Below are 14,186 nucleotides of genomic sequence, written 5' to 3'. Positions count from 1 at the left end.
AAATAAATGAAATAGAGACTAAAAAGACTCAGAAAATATTAATGAAACTAAGAGATGTTTTTTGTTTTTAACACTAAACAAAATTGGTAAGCCTTTAGTTAGACTCACCAAGAACTCAAATAAAACGAGAAATAAAGGAAAAGGGACTCCCCCGGTGGTGCAGTGGATGGGAATCTGCCCGCCAATGCCAAGGACATGGGTTCAGTCCCTGGTCTGGGAGGATTCCATATGCTTGGGAGCAACTAAAGTCCATGTGCCATACCTACTGAACCTGCCGTCTAGAGTTCAAGAGCTGCAATTACTGGGCCCGTGCCAGAGCTACTGAAGCCTGAGTGCTCGAGGACCTGTAAGCCACAACTGCTGAGCCCTCTGCCCCAACTTCCCAGCCTGTGCTCTGCAACGAGAGAAGCCAGCTCAAGCAGAAGCCTGTGAACGGCAATGAAGAGTAGCTTCCGCTTGTCGCAACTAGAAAAATCCCACATGCGGCAACAAAGATCCATCGCAACCAAAAAATAGATAAAAACACATCCCCCCACAAACAACAGGTTTTAAAAAAAAGGAATAAAAGAGAAGACATTACAACTGATACCACAGAAATACAAAGGACCATTAGAGACTACTATGAACAATTACATAGCAAAAAATTATACAACCTAGAAGAAATGGATAAATTGCTAGAAACATGCAATCTAACAAGACTGAATCAGGAAGAAACATAAAATCTCAACAGAGATGGAATCAGTAATCAAAAACCTCCCAAAAACCAAGTCCACAACCAGATACAATCAGATAACGTCACTAGTGAGTTCTACCAAACGTTCGAAGTCCTATTAAAAAAACTGAAGAGGGGGAAACACTTCCAAACTCATTTAAAAGGCCAGCACTGGCCAAAACCAGAAAAGGACACTATCAGAAGAGAAAACCAGAAACCAGTATCCCTAATGAATACAGATGCAAAAACTCTCAAAAAAATACTAGCAAGTCAAATTCAGCAGCATATTAGATTCATTCATCATTATCAAATGAGATTTACACCTGGGATGTAAGGATGCTTCAACACATACAAACCAATTAACATGACACATCACATCAATAGAATTAAAGAAAAAAAAATCACACCACCTCTATAGACATAGAAAAAGCATTTGACGAAATTTAACATCTGTTCATGATAAACACTCTCAACAGATTACATATGGAAAGAATGTACCTAAACGTAATAAAGGCCACATATGATAAGTGCACAGCTAATACACTCAGTGGCGAAAGCCTCTCATCTTAAGATCAGGAACAAGACAAGGGCGCCTAATCTCAGCATCCCATGTTCAGCAAAGCACTGGAAGTCCTACCTGAGCAGTCAGGCAAGAAACGTTAAAAAAAAAAAGGTGTCAGAAACAGGAAGGAAGAAGGAAGAAGTGAAACTATCTCTCTGCAGGTGGGTTTTTCTTTTTTCTTTTTGGTGGGGGGTGGTGGAAATCAAACCATTTTAATGAGAAGCTTCAAGAGAATAAATTTTGCTGTTCTCAGCCATGACATTTGTGGTAATTTCTTAGAGGATCCCCAAGAAGTTAATATAATCAAAAGTGAACATCTTTAAGTGTGGAAAGAAAAAACTTCTTAACCAAGAATTCTAAATCTAGCCAAAATATCCTTCAAGAATGATGAATAAGGCATTTTCAGATTAAAGAAAAAACAAAATAACTCATTGTCAACAGGGAGGGACTGAAAAAAATGCTAAAGGAAGACTGAAAACAAATGACACCAGATGGAAAATTGGATATGCACAAAAGAATAAAGAGAATCACAAATGGTAAATAACTGGATAAACATAAAAGATTATTTGTTCTTCTGACTTTTAAAAGAAATACTATTTAAAGTAAAATGTAGAGCTTTGCCTTGTGAGCTTTATAATGTATTTAGACATAATATTAATAAATATGACACCTATGGCATAAAAGACCCACTCCAGTATTCTTGCCTGGAGAATCTCATGGACAGAGCAACCTGGCGGGCCATGGTCCACAGGGTCGCAGAGAGCTGGACACGACTGCAGTGACTGAGCGTGGCGTAAAAGACGGGAAGGGACAAATGCATCCATACGCTGCCAGGCTCCTATATTTTAGGTGGTGTTACAATATTAACTGTAAATGCACTGAGAAGTTAAGGAGGTATACTGCAAAACCTGGAACAACCGCTAAGAAAATGATGAACAGATACAGCTAAAAAGCCAGCAGATCAGGATCTGGCGCTAACTGCATTGAATGGAGTGCTTTATGTGGGACGTGGCAGAGGGTGTTAAAGATTCTTCTAAGGAAAAGGAACAAAAGTATTGGTAATAAAATTGCTTGTAGCAAAGGAGATTAGAATGGACATTGTAGCAGGCTGAATGGTGACCTGCAAAAATATTTCTACACACCATTTCAGAATGTGACCTTATCTGGGATAAGTGTTTTTGCAGACACAACTAAGTTAAAGATCTCAAGTTAAGATCATCTCAGATTAACGTGGGCCAATGATGGATTTCTTACAAGATACAGGCACAGAGGAGAAACATGGAGACAAAGAGAAGGCGGCCATGTGAAGACAGAGACAGAAATTGGAATTATGTTTCCACAATAAAAGGAACCAAGAACCACCAAAAACTGGAAGAGGCAAAAAAGGCAAAAGAATGAAGTTGAACCCTTACTTTATACCATACACAAAAATGAACTCAAGAGAGATCAAAGACCTAAATGTAACAGCTGAAACTATAAATCTTAGAAGGAAATGGGAAAAGCTTCATAACACTGGATTTGGGAGTTATGTCTTGGCTTTGACACCAAAAGTACAGGCAGCAAATGAAAAATATTTACATAAAATGTATAATTTATGTGCATCGGACACTATCAACAGAGTGAAAATATTGGAGGAAATATTTTTAAATCATATATTTGATAAGAAATTAAAATCCAGAATATATGAAGAACTTCTACAACTCAAGAATAACACCAACAAGACAAAGAATAATTGGGTTGAAAAGTGAGTAAAGGAATTGAACAGGTATTTCTCCAGAGATGATATGGAAATGGCCACATGAAATGATACTCAACGTCACATAATCAGAAGGGAAATACAAATTGAAACCAGGGGATATACCACTTCACACTCATTAGGATAGCTATCATCAAAAAGCAGAAAATAACAGTTGTTGGTGAGAATGTGGAGAGACTGAAGCCCTTGTATGTTGCTGGTGGGAAAGTAAAATGATACAGTTGCTGCAGAAAATTGTGTAGCAGTTCCTCACACAATTAAAAATAAAATTATCATGTGATCCAGCAGTTCCACTTCTGAGTATATACCAAAAAGAACTGAAAGCAGGGACTTAAGATACTATATACACATTCTCATAGCAGGATTATCCACAAAAGCCCAAAGGTGGAGGCAGCCCAAGTGTCCATCAATGGGAGGACAAAGAAACAAAAATGTGGCACACACATTCAGTGGAATACAACTTATTCCTTTCTTATATGTTAAGTCCTGCCTTAAAAAAGAAGGACTTTGGACTCACACTACAACATGCATGAACCTTGAGAATATACTAAGTGAAAAGAGCCAGTCTCAAAGGACAAATAATGCATAATTCTATTTCATGAGGTACCTTGAATAGTCAAATTCACGGAGATGGAAAAGTAGGATAGTGGTTTTCAGGGGCTTGGGAAGGGGAAACAGGGAGCTATTAATTAATGGCTATGGAGTTTCAGTTTGGGAAAAAACTTCTGGTGACGGATAGTGGCCATGGTGGCACAACTATATGAGTGCACTTAATGCCACTGAACTGTACACTTAAAAATGGTTAAAATGATAATGCACATCTATTTCACCACAACTAAAAAATAGAGGAAAAATAACCAAAAGAGGAAGACAGGAATCTCACTTAGAGCCTTTGAGGGAAGATGGTCCTGCCTACACCTCGATTTCAGAATTCTGGCTTCCAGAATGGTGAGAGGATACACTTCTGCTGTCTGAAGCCACTAGGTTTGTGGTCATTTGTTGTGGCAGCCACAGGAAACTAGTATGGACACACTGGGATTACAGAAGCAAAATGAGACAGAAGCGGACACAGAAGCCTCGGGGACCGGGTCGATGTGACACACCACTCTGAAGCGGAGCTGAGCAGGGCTGCGCTCCGTTCTCCTGTGAGTGAGGGCGAGAGCCGGGGCCAAATGTGGCCCAGAGGTCCCAGCTGCGAGAGCGCTCTTCTCCCCAGGCCAGCTGTCATGGGGAATAGCCAATCCAGCAATCCCAACTGCATAAAGGCATGCGTATCCAGGGCCCCAGACCTCTCACGGATGAACATCTGGGACACCCTTCAAGGCAAGCCACCTAGAGTAGCAGAAGCAGTACAGTCAAAAAGCATACTGTATATATATAAAATATATATATGTGTATATATATGTTTATAAAGTATACTGCTATACTTTATAGCCATATAAAGGAGGAAATCCAGAACAGAGAGAGGAAGATGACAAATGATTATTTACAGCCTTGGTACCAACAGCAGCAGTGAGAGCTATTGCTCATCCCTCTAACATCCTTCTTCTAATCTTTCTCCTAGAAACTGACCAATCCAAATCTTGAAGAAGTTGTGATGAGGTGAACTTAATGTAAAAAACAAGTGGATCTGAACAGCGTGCAGGGTGATCTGCGGCAGGTGCTGTGAGTGCTCAGACCCAGATTCCCTTAACCTCCTCCTCTGGCTTCGTGTGCTTTTCTTTCCGAAGGCCCACGCCAACTGCTATGTGGAGGATGGCCCTCCTGTGCTGGTGATGCTCTGCACAGGGCCAGAAGCGCCGAGGGGCAGCCTGCTGATCCACGACCAGGAAAGCCAAGGTCCCGCCCCTCCAGTCACAAGACTCTGAGGGGTAACCGACATTCTGGAGCACCACACCAGGATCAGTCTGCAGCTCAAACTCTTCTCCAAGGAACTCTGCCTGAAAGCACAACTTCCCTTTCTTATTTTCCTCTCTAACGGGTTAGAGAGTGCTAGGATCACTCCCGAATAAAGCCCTTTACAGTATCCTTGACTCAGGGTCTGCATCTGAGGAATTCTATCTGAGGCAGGGGAAAAGATGTCTTGACTAGCCCAGTTATAATCTGGCACCTGTATGTCCTGGGTATTTCATGTCAGAGTGCTCTCATGGGCCACTTTTTGGGGTTCCTGTTATTCTCAGATGAGACATACCTCCTCTGGCCAGATACCTGAAACCTCTCTTAACCTCTGACTTTCTGTGGGGTACTCCCCCAACAAAGCACACCTGTTGAGATCACACTGGCCCCTCAGATAGTCTTCTTGGTCAGCAACTGTTTCAAGACAATCTTCTTGCGAAATCTACAGCTGGCTCCCACAAACCATGCACTTTTGTCCCTCAGAACTCAGGAAGTATGAACCTTCCCAAGACAGGGATTTCCTGCTGTGGCCACAGCCTGCTCCCACTCAGCCTTTGGCCTATGTCCTTACTTTCCCACCCATGGATGAGGAACCAGTGCGCATGTCTCGCAACTTCAGGGAACACATATGGGTTTACTTGCGCAGAACTGGGAGGGAAAAATTCTCTAAATCCGCTCACACCTCTGCCAATCAGTCTCCACGGCTCTCCTGTACACCCTCAAAATCAGGGATGGGCTTACTAGCTGGCAGAACTGTTTTTTTCCCCCCTGCACTGTGAGGTTTGTGAGAGTGTAGTTCTCCAACCAGGGAATGAATCTGGGCCCTCAGCAGTGAAAGCGCAGAGTCCTAACGACTGGACCACCAGGGAATTTCCTAGGATTTTCTTTTTTTTTTTTTTGCAACAGTCTCTTCACAGATCTTCCAAACTTCATGTAAGATTTTGCATTAAAATGACACCACCTATTGTTTTTGGCTTTGAGGCCACAACTGAAATTCTGGACTGAAAGAGTTGTATTTTAACTCCTGTTACATGGATAATGGTCCTGGTGCAGACACTTCACTCCAAGTTTGGTAATTCTGAGCCCCAACTGGTTACAAAATTCCTCTAGCAGACAGAAAAAAGGCAAAAGGCAGACACACAACACTTCCATTCAGGTGGGAGGGACAGAATAAGGCCAGGAACGGACCATACTTGAATACAAGAGCACAACTCATTGGGATTCATGCCTGAAACCTCAGTCATATAAACTGTTCTTCCAGCTGGAATTTAGTTCATCAGGAAATCCCTATATAACTTCATCCCTCTGTATCTATATCTTATCTATATCTATCTTCAGAATTTAGGATATTCCTTAGGATACATTTCTTAATACCTGGAACCCTCGAAGCTGTTCAGAGCCTCCAGAAAGGCCTGGGATAGGCTTTGGCAAAAAAACTCTTACCAAACTTTCTAAATTTTGCTCTTGTCAGTTCTCATTTCTTACCTCATTTGCTAGTACCCACCTCATCCTCCCCAGCACGGGAGAAGAAATGCCAGAGAGAGTGATCCGAGCAAGTATGCGGCTGTGAGGGAAATGTGAAGAGCCAGAACATGAGGTAGGGAAAGTAGAGAGAAATGATTTTGAAAAGGTGTATTGTAGTTAGACTCTTAACAGCCTTCAATGGTAGGGTGGGTAGCCTGCATGCAGCTACTCAGGAGTTAGAAGTGGGACAAAAGGATTGACTATCTGATGGTTATTTCAATAAGAATGTCTTTGGTTATTAAATTTTTTTAAACATTTATTTTTATTTATTTGGCTGCACACGGTCTTAGTTGTGAGATCTAGTTCTCTGACCAGGGACTGAACCCCAGCATTGGGAGTAAGGAGTCTTAGTCGCTGGACCACCAGGGGAGTCCCCCATTATTATTGAGGAGGGATATTATCCAAATCCAGTTCTTTCACATTTAGGTCAAGGACTTCTTGGCAGATGTCTAGTCTTGTTCAAGATTGAAGGCTTCAGATTCTGGCATTCAGAGTAGCAAGGCCCTTTCTTCAGTCACCACAGTGATCTACAGCAGTAATCTTTAACCCTTTCTGCTTATGTCACCACCCCCTTCAAATCTTCAAACATTATGCAGTTACTCATTTCTTAAACTGGTATCTAAAATTTTCAGCATAAATAGATGAAAAGAATTTTCAGTGTGTTGATACTGAAAAATTGTTTCATTACTCTTCTCAATGAAATTTAAGTAACAATTTTATACCATCATCCTTCAAATACACATGAATAAGCTCTTTTCCAATAGGAGGAAATTTAATATTCTTTTTTTCCCTCCCTGAACTCATATTTCCATTCCATTTTCCACAGATAATTTTATACTAATTTTATCCCAAACATATTCTAATGCTTGAAAGTCTTTTATTGATCATCCTATCATACTTCTCTTCTATATGCTGTAATTTGTATTTTCTGTGGCCACAGGGTCAACCTATTAGTAGGAAAAAACCTTTCTGGGTTAAATTAACATGATAATTATTATTAAATGCAATTAATTAAACAATAAGTACATTTGAAGTTAAATGATTAAGGATAAACACAGAATTTTATTAAAATTATATCTTATAAATCAACAAATAATATAAAAAGTAGTTTGCATATTCAAGTATGAATATTACTTGTTGTTAGAATGAGACAGGGTTCAGTGTCAAATATAAATATATTTTTAGATTTTATTTTTACAGATGTTAGTACTAAGAAGACTTGTTCATAGAAGAATGAACATTTCTCACAGAAATAGCATGCAACTTTAAAGATTATTTCCAAGTTGTCATGTCAAATACTACATAGTGGTCTGTTAGCAAAATTATCTTAAATTATCATTAAAACTCAATTCAATCCTCCAATTTTTTTGAGAGCAAAGTATTGGAAACCACCTGACTAGTAAAATCATTTTTTTGTATATTCACTGGAGAAATTCCTTTTCTCCATTTCTTGGAAATGTACTAAAAAATCTTAACCAAGATTTATGAAATGAATATTAATTTTACTGGTATAGCACAGATCCTCTACCAAAATTCCTTTGTGTTCATCAAATCCAGCTTCCTTCGCAGCTTCTTAGGGCCACATGATTAGGTACTGACTAATGAATAGTGAGCAGGAATAATGTGCTTCTGAATAAGCTGGTGAGCTTTTCCTCTATCCCAGCAATACCAGAGACCATGGATTCTAGATGGTGTACAGTAATATAAGATGGAAGGCTAGCTGACTCCATTAGACCTTGTATGAACAAGACATATATATAATGCCACTATGTTTCCAGAGTGTGGAAACTGAGCACCATGTCAGCTTGATTAAGCTAAACTACATTTCTCCAAATTCTGTTCCTCTATGGTTCTGATCAGGGTGAGCCACCAGATGCCAGGATTTGGAAGATGGAAGTGAAACTGCAGTCATTTTGTAGCCCACATACATTGTCACTGATCTGCTTGCTCACTCACCTCCTTCATGTGAGGAATAGCTGGGTCTGCCATCACTCCACCTTCCTCTAGAGACTCCTCCAGCTTCTCCAATTCCTGGGCAGGTGTGTGTGTTCAGTTCCCTGACAAAGGGCTCCAGGCTCTGCAAGACATATATACCATCAAGGTCAGGGCAGTGAGAATTGACAGGTTTTGTCTGACTTTTATGCCTGCTCTCCCCTACCTTATATCTGTCTTCTTGTCTTGACTGCCTGCCTTGTGGACTTGAAAATCCAGCATCAACACAAAAACTACAACCTTACAGAGATTGCTGAACTAAACTGGACAATTATGTGAGGTCAACTTGTAAAAAAAAAAGCCCCTTAGTAACCATCTTACTGGTTCTGTTTCCCTGACTGAATTCTGAATGATGCACAGTTAATTTGCCATGGTGGCATAGTGTATTCCACTCTAATACAACCTTTTTTTACCCTTTCACATGGAGGTCTTATGTAACTTGATAAGTTAAAAAAAAATTGGTAGGGAAGATACAAATGTTAATTTCAATACATTTGCCAGTAAATTAATTGATGAAATGTTTTTCCTTATGTGCTTTAAATGTATCTTCCTAAAAATTACAGAACTAAAGATTTACCTCATCTATTAGTAACATCTATTAGTGGTGCTATCAAACCAGTCAGCCAAGTTAGAACAAGTATGGCTTTATCTTTCCAGTTCAAATAAATGTACTTAATATAGGATCACACAGAGTTCAACATGACTGAAACGACTTAGCAGCAGCAGCAAGGATATCATGACAACCATCTTTTTTTCTAGATTCTATGCTTAAATGGATAAGGCAGAGAACCTTGTCATGTGGATAAAATAAGGGGCTCCTACTTCAATACTTCCCAACATACTCTTTCCTTTGGTTTCACAAGATTCTTCTTCAAGAGAATTTTGTTCTTTACATAGTTGGGAATGAGTTAGGTCAAAATTTCACTGTACTATCCTTCTTTACAACGTATTTGAATTCAGAAAAGTCAGCACAGGTCAAAACACACCATTTAAAAATACCACTCTTTACCTTCAAGAGTATACATAAGAAAAGGAAAGACACAAAGCCCTACCAAGGATTTATGGTGCCTTGATTACAAGAGAACTCACCAAGTGCAGCATTTCAACTAGCTCTTTTTTGGGGGGTAACTCCCAGCTTTCTGGTGCTGCCTATCAAATTATCTGAAAATTTAGCAGCTTAAAATAATAAACATTTATTATCTCATACAGCCTCTGCAGGGCAGAAGTTGAAGAATGGCTTAGGTGGGTGGGTCTTGGCTCAGGGTCTCTCACGAGGTCAAGTTTTGAATAGGACTAGTCATCTAAAGGACCAACTGGGGTGGGAAGAGATGGCTTCCAAGACGGCTTACTCACAGGTCTGGAAAGGTAGAGCTGGCTGTTGGCAGGTGGCCTCAGTTCCTTACCACAAGGATATTACAGAAGGCTGCTTAAGTGTCATGATGACACGGCAGCTTGCTTCCTCCAAAGTAACCAAGACAGAGGGAGCAAGGGTGGACCCACAACTCTCATGACCCAATCTTGGAAATCACATACCTTCACATCTGCCATACTCTCTTTGGGGAAAATTTAATATAAAAAATTATTAACTAGTAACAGGGTGTTGGAGTAAAGACAACTCCAAAGAATACAGAAGTAGCAATTACAGGGAGAAGCCACTACCTTTGAGACTGAGGCAGAGTACTCAAGGGAAGAGACTCGGAAGAATCCTCCCACCCCCACTGCTAGGATGAGATTCAAACCTTACTAGAGAGAGGATAGTTATAGCCCACTGGATGGTGAAGTTTGCTGAGGTGCTACAGGTTGGGGCTGGCAAGTAGGAAGCTGCCTGCTAAGGTGCCACTGAACTCACTGGGAAGCACTCTCTGGATGTTCCAACCACACGTGTGCATGTGTGGGTTCTGCAAGCCATTTGCTGCTGTGCCACAAAGGCAAGAAGGAAAAGACTATTCTGGAACAGGGAACAGAAGACCCTTCATTTGGCTGCCTCCCTCTAGGGCTCTCTATTGACAAAGTTAAGCACTGTCAGCTGGCAATTATTTACAAGGTCCCACTTAGTATTTCAAATCATGGAAAGGGTGGATTTGGAACTGACAGGCTATAAATTGCTAATAGGCACTTACAGGCTCTGCTACAGAAAAATGTATGTATTTGATTATGAAATGCTGTCTGGGACCTCTTGGGAGTATCACATTATATATACAGTATGTACATCACACTGCCTTTGTACAGTCTGAACAATTCTGAATTTTGAAGCATATCTGGACCTCAAGGTTTTGGTTGAGGGATCATGGACCTGTACCAGTTTGCTTTTGTCATGTCATATAAACCCCAAGGTCTTCTGCCATTGTCTATGACAAATCTAACTGTCAGCTGCCATCGAGCCTGAAGCAATAAAAAAAATATGTAAGTACCTGAGTAGTTGTTTGAGGAGAGGAAAGAGCACAGTGATAAGTCTTGGCTCAGCTTGCCTCTTATACAGCTTGGGAATGATTTCTATCACATACACAACTTTTTCATCTCACTGAGCTCCTAGAATTTGACCCAATAATATCAGTATTTTTTTCCTCTTAAGGTGGGATATGATTTTAATAAAAGGATAGAAACCTTGAGTTACCTCCATTATAGTTCCAATGCCCAAGGCTGCAAACTCAAATATCTATACGGGTTAAGTGTACAAGTTGCAGATATAACAAGATGCAGATATAACCAACAGGGAAAAGTGCTAACAGTGGCAATCTACAGAGTTCATGCTTCACATAAAGAAGGGAATTGCTATTCACGTGCATGTGTGCTAAGGTGCTTCAGTCATGTCTGACTCTCTGCAACCCTATGGTCTGTAGCCTGCCAAGCTCCTCTGTCCATACGATTTCCCAGGCAAGAATACTGGAGTGGGTTGCCATTTCCTTCTCCAGGGGATCTTCCTGACCCAGGGATGGAAACTGCATCTTGTAGATCTCCTGCAGAGAAGGCCATGGCACCCCGCTCTAGTACTCTTGCCTGGAAAGTCCCATGGGCGGAGGAGCCTGGTGGGCTGCAGTCCATGGGGTCTCGAAGAGTCGGACATGACTGAGCGACTTCATTTTCACTTTTTACTTTCATGCACTGGAGAAGGAAATGGCAGCCCACTCCAGTGTTTTCGCCTGGTGAATCCCAGGGACGGGGGAGCCTGGTGGGCTGCCATCTATGGGGTCGCACAGAGTCAGACACGACTGAAGCGACTTAGCAGCAGCAGCAGATCTCCTGCATTGGCAAGGAGGCTCTTTACCACTAGGGCTGCCTAGGAAGCCCCAATTCTATTTAACCCCTGCATATTGCTGCCATGCACATCTAATACAACCAGATAATCTAGTTTTTCAAGACAATTTAGAAATTCAGATTTGAAAATGTGTAACTGACAACTTTGAAACAATAAAAAAGACAGTGCAGGACAAACATACATATAGGGGGTTCATATTTAGCTTGTGATTCCGACCCTAGCCCCATGTGCTAGTACCTGTGGCAAGTGCTGACACTTTAAAGGTCTTGATTGGCTGTTACATTAGTGGCCCCCAGTGAACCGTGCCTCTGAATTCACAACCGTGTATAGGCCCTTTCCACACTGACTCTGGGCTTGGCCATCTGGCTGGTCTTAGCCAATGGAATGTGGGCAACCAAATCTTGGTAAGCATTTGCTCACTGGGGCTTGTCCTCTTGGAAGCCAGTCACCATACAGAAGCCTGAATGGTAATAAGCTGGTAAAGAGAGACCCTGGAGGATGAGAAACTTTTTGATGAGCTTTCGGCTGATAGCGTTCCCATGAGTAACCTTAGCTTAAACTATGTGGGCCCAACTGAGTCCAGTTAACCCACACAATGTAAATAATAATAAAGCACTGTTATTTTAAGCTACTATGTCTTGGAGGTGGTTTATAAGATGCGATATGTAACTGAAACAGAGGTCATTTATTTTAATCCCTTTATTCTACTAATGAACGTCTCAAGGCTCAGAGAGGCAAAGAGTATGGTGAAAATCAGACACCGAGTTAGCAGCAATAACTTTCTAATTGTGTGCTCTTTCAGTTCCTTTGGTGGAAAGCAGCAGATAAGGACTATGAAACTCAAAATCTACCTGCATAAAACTTTACACTGTGTCCTGCATGCATATAAATTACTCTAATTAAACTTGATCCTTGGAAATGGAACGATTTCTAGGTCATCTAGTTCCTTCACATTACAGGTGCAGAGAATGCAAATCACTTGAGAAAGGCCGACATTTGGAAGCTGGCCTGACACAATCGGGCGGGTAGTAATGCTATTAGATGATAAACCTGGCCGTCTTAGCTAGGCTTTGTGTTCCTCTGTTAAATATAATCTCACAGAACAATTAACATTAGACAAAGCCATTCTGTGACCATAAGAGATCAATACAAAAGCAATACCACTCCTTAATTACACTGAACACAGATAAAACGTATACATTGTCCAAACCATAAAAAGTGACCAAACATCCCCCAACCTGGCTAATGAGGGACTCCTGCTTCTATACCAATTAGAGCTTTAGCCTCATTCTAGCCTTTCTTCTTTCTAGGCAAGGTTTATTGGGATACTTAATCAGAGAACTACCCCACTTCCTGACAGCATCTTATCCAGAATGAAGCCCTACTTCCTTAAACCCTCTTTCAAATCACCTGACAACTCCTGAGATGGCCCTACAGTTCTTCATGGGGCCTGTCCTCCCTCCCTGCACCCAGTAGTAAACTCAACTTGTTCAGCTATCGGTGTGCCCTTGCTCCCCTTTGGTTAGAGGGTACTGACAGACTTGACAAAGTTCACACAGAGCTGAAGGCAGAATTCACTGGAAGGAGTCTCCAGCGGAGTCTCCAGCTGTATTCCTTCTTAGCACCTGTCACTCTTGCGATTAACGCCTGTCTTCCCCTCATTAGAATTCAGCTCCTTGAGCAGAGAGGCCTTGTCTGTAAGGTTCAGAGTTGAATTTTCAGTGCCTACACTGGTACCCAGCAGAGGCTGGAAGTTTAAAAACATATTTTCTGAAAAATGAATTAAAGGGGCTCAATATACACAGATCCGGTTTCATTTCTCAGTTCCTCCCCGTACGTGGTGCACACAGACCATAAACCTTCTCTTCTACCGACTTTCCCAAGACTCACTCCTAGGACGCCTATACTCTCAGAGCCTACCCCTCTGCCTGAGATTCTCCCGCTCGTTGGCCCCACTCCCACGCCTGAGCCCCAAGACCACCCTCTCCTGTCGCACGTCGAACCCACCTGTCGCCCACACTTCACCCTATCGCAAACGCTAGCGGACCAGCCGCGCCGCTACTTCAGCGTCGACTGGGCGCTGCAGACATCGAACGCGCATGTGCGGAAATCGGTCGCGCACGCAGAATCTCCGACAAGTGAAGAGTTGCCTTGGAGTTTCGGTGCCGGTCTGGGTAGCCTCGGGCTGCCAGGAAGTCAGGAGAAGGTAGCCGGAAGGAGAACCCGAGAGCAGGGCTTTCTGGGACATGTAGTTGGGGCGCTGCCGAGGCCCTACTTTGAGAGAGCCCTTAATTCTTTAGGTCTGCAAGTCTCGCATTCGCAGTTCAGTGCTGCTTTTCGCACCGAATTCCGCTTCGAGCAGCCAGAAGAGAGTGGCCTGCTGTCGGACTCTCGTTCCCACAACGCTCTGCGGGGCCCCGCGGCGCCTGCCGGGAGCTGTAGTCCTCGCTCTGCGTACTGCGTTCGCCGAGGGGGAGGGCGGAGCTGC

At 42.1% G+C, this 14,186-nt stretch overlaps 1 long non-coding RNA gene across 1 annotated transcript; it reads right to left on the bottom strand.

Annotated features, from left to right (window-relative positions):
- Positions 1-6,699: 6,699 nt before the first annotated feature.
- Positions 6,700-14,077, bottom strand: LOC133046585 (uncharacterized). Its single transcript, XR_009690537.1, has 3 exons — positions 13,706-14,077; positions 8,407-8,527; positions 6,700-7,069 (listed from the first exon to the last, which is right to left on the bottom strand). It is a non-coding gene; the product is annotated as an uncharacterized LOC133046585 (long non-coding RNA).
- Positions 14,078-14,186: the final 109 nt, after the last annotated feature.

Source organism: Dama dama, chromosome 25 (assembly GCF_033118175.1).
Source record: "Dama dama isolate Ldn47 chromosome 25, ASM3311817v1, whole genome shotgun sequence".
In the NCBI taxonomy this organism is placed as follows: domain Eukaryota; kingdom Metazoa; phylum Chordata; class Mammalia; order Artiodactyla; family Cervidae; genus Dama; species Dama dama.
This window is presented reverse-complemented; position numbering and strand designations above follow the sequence as displayed.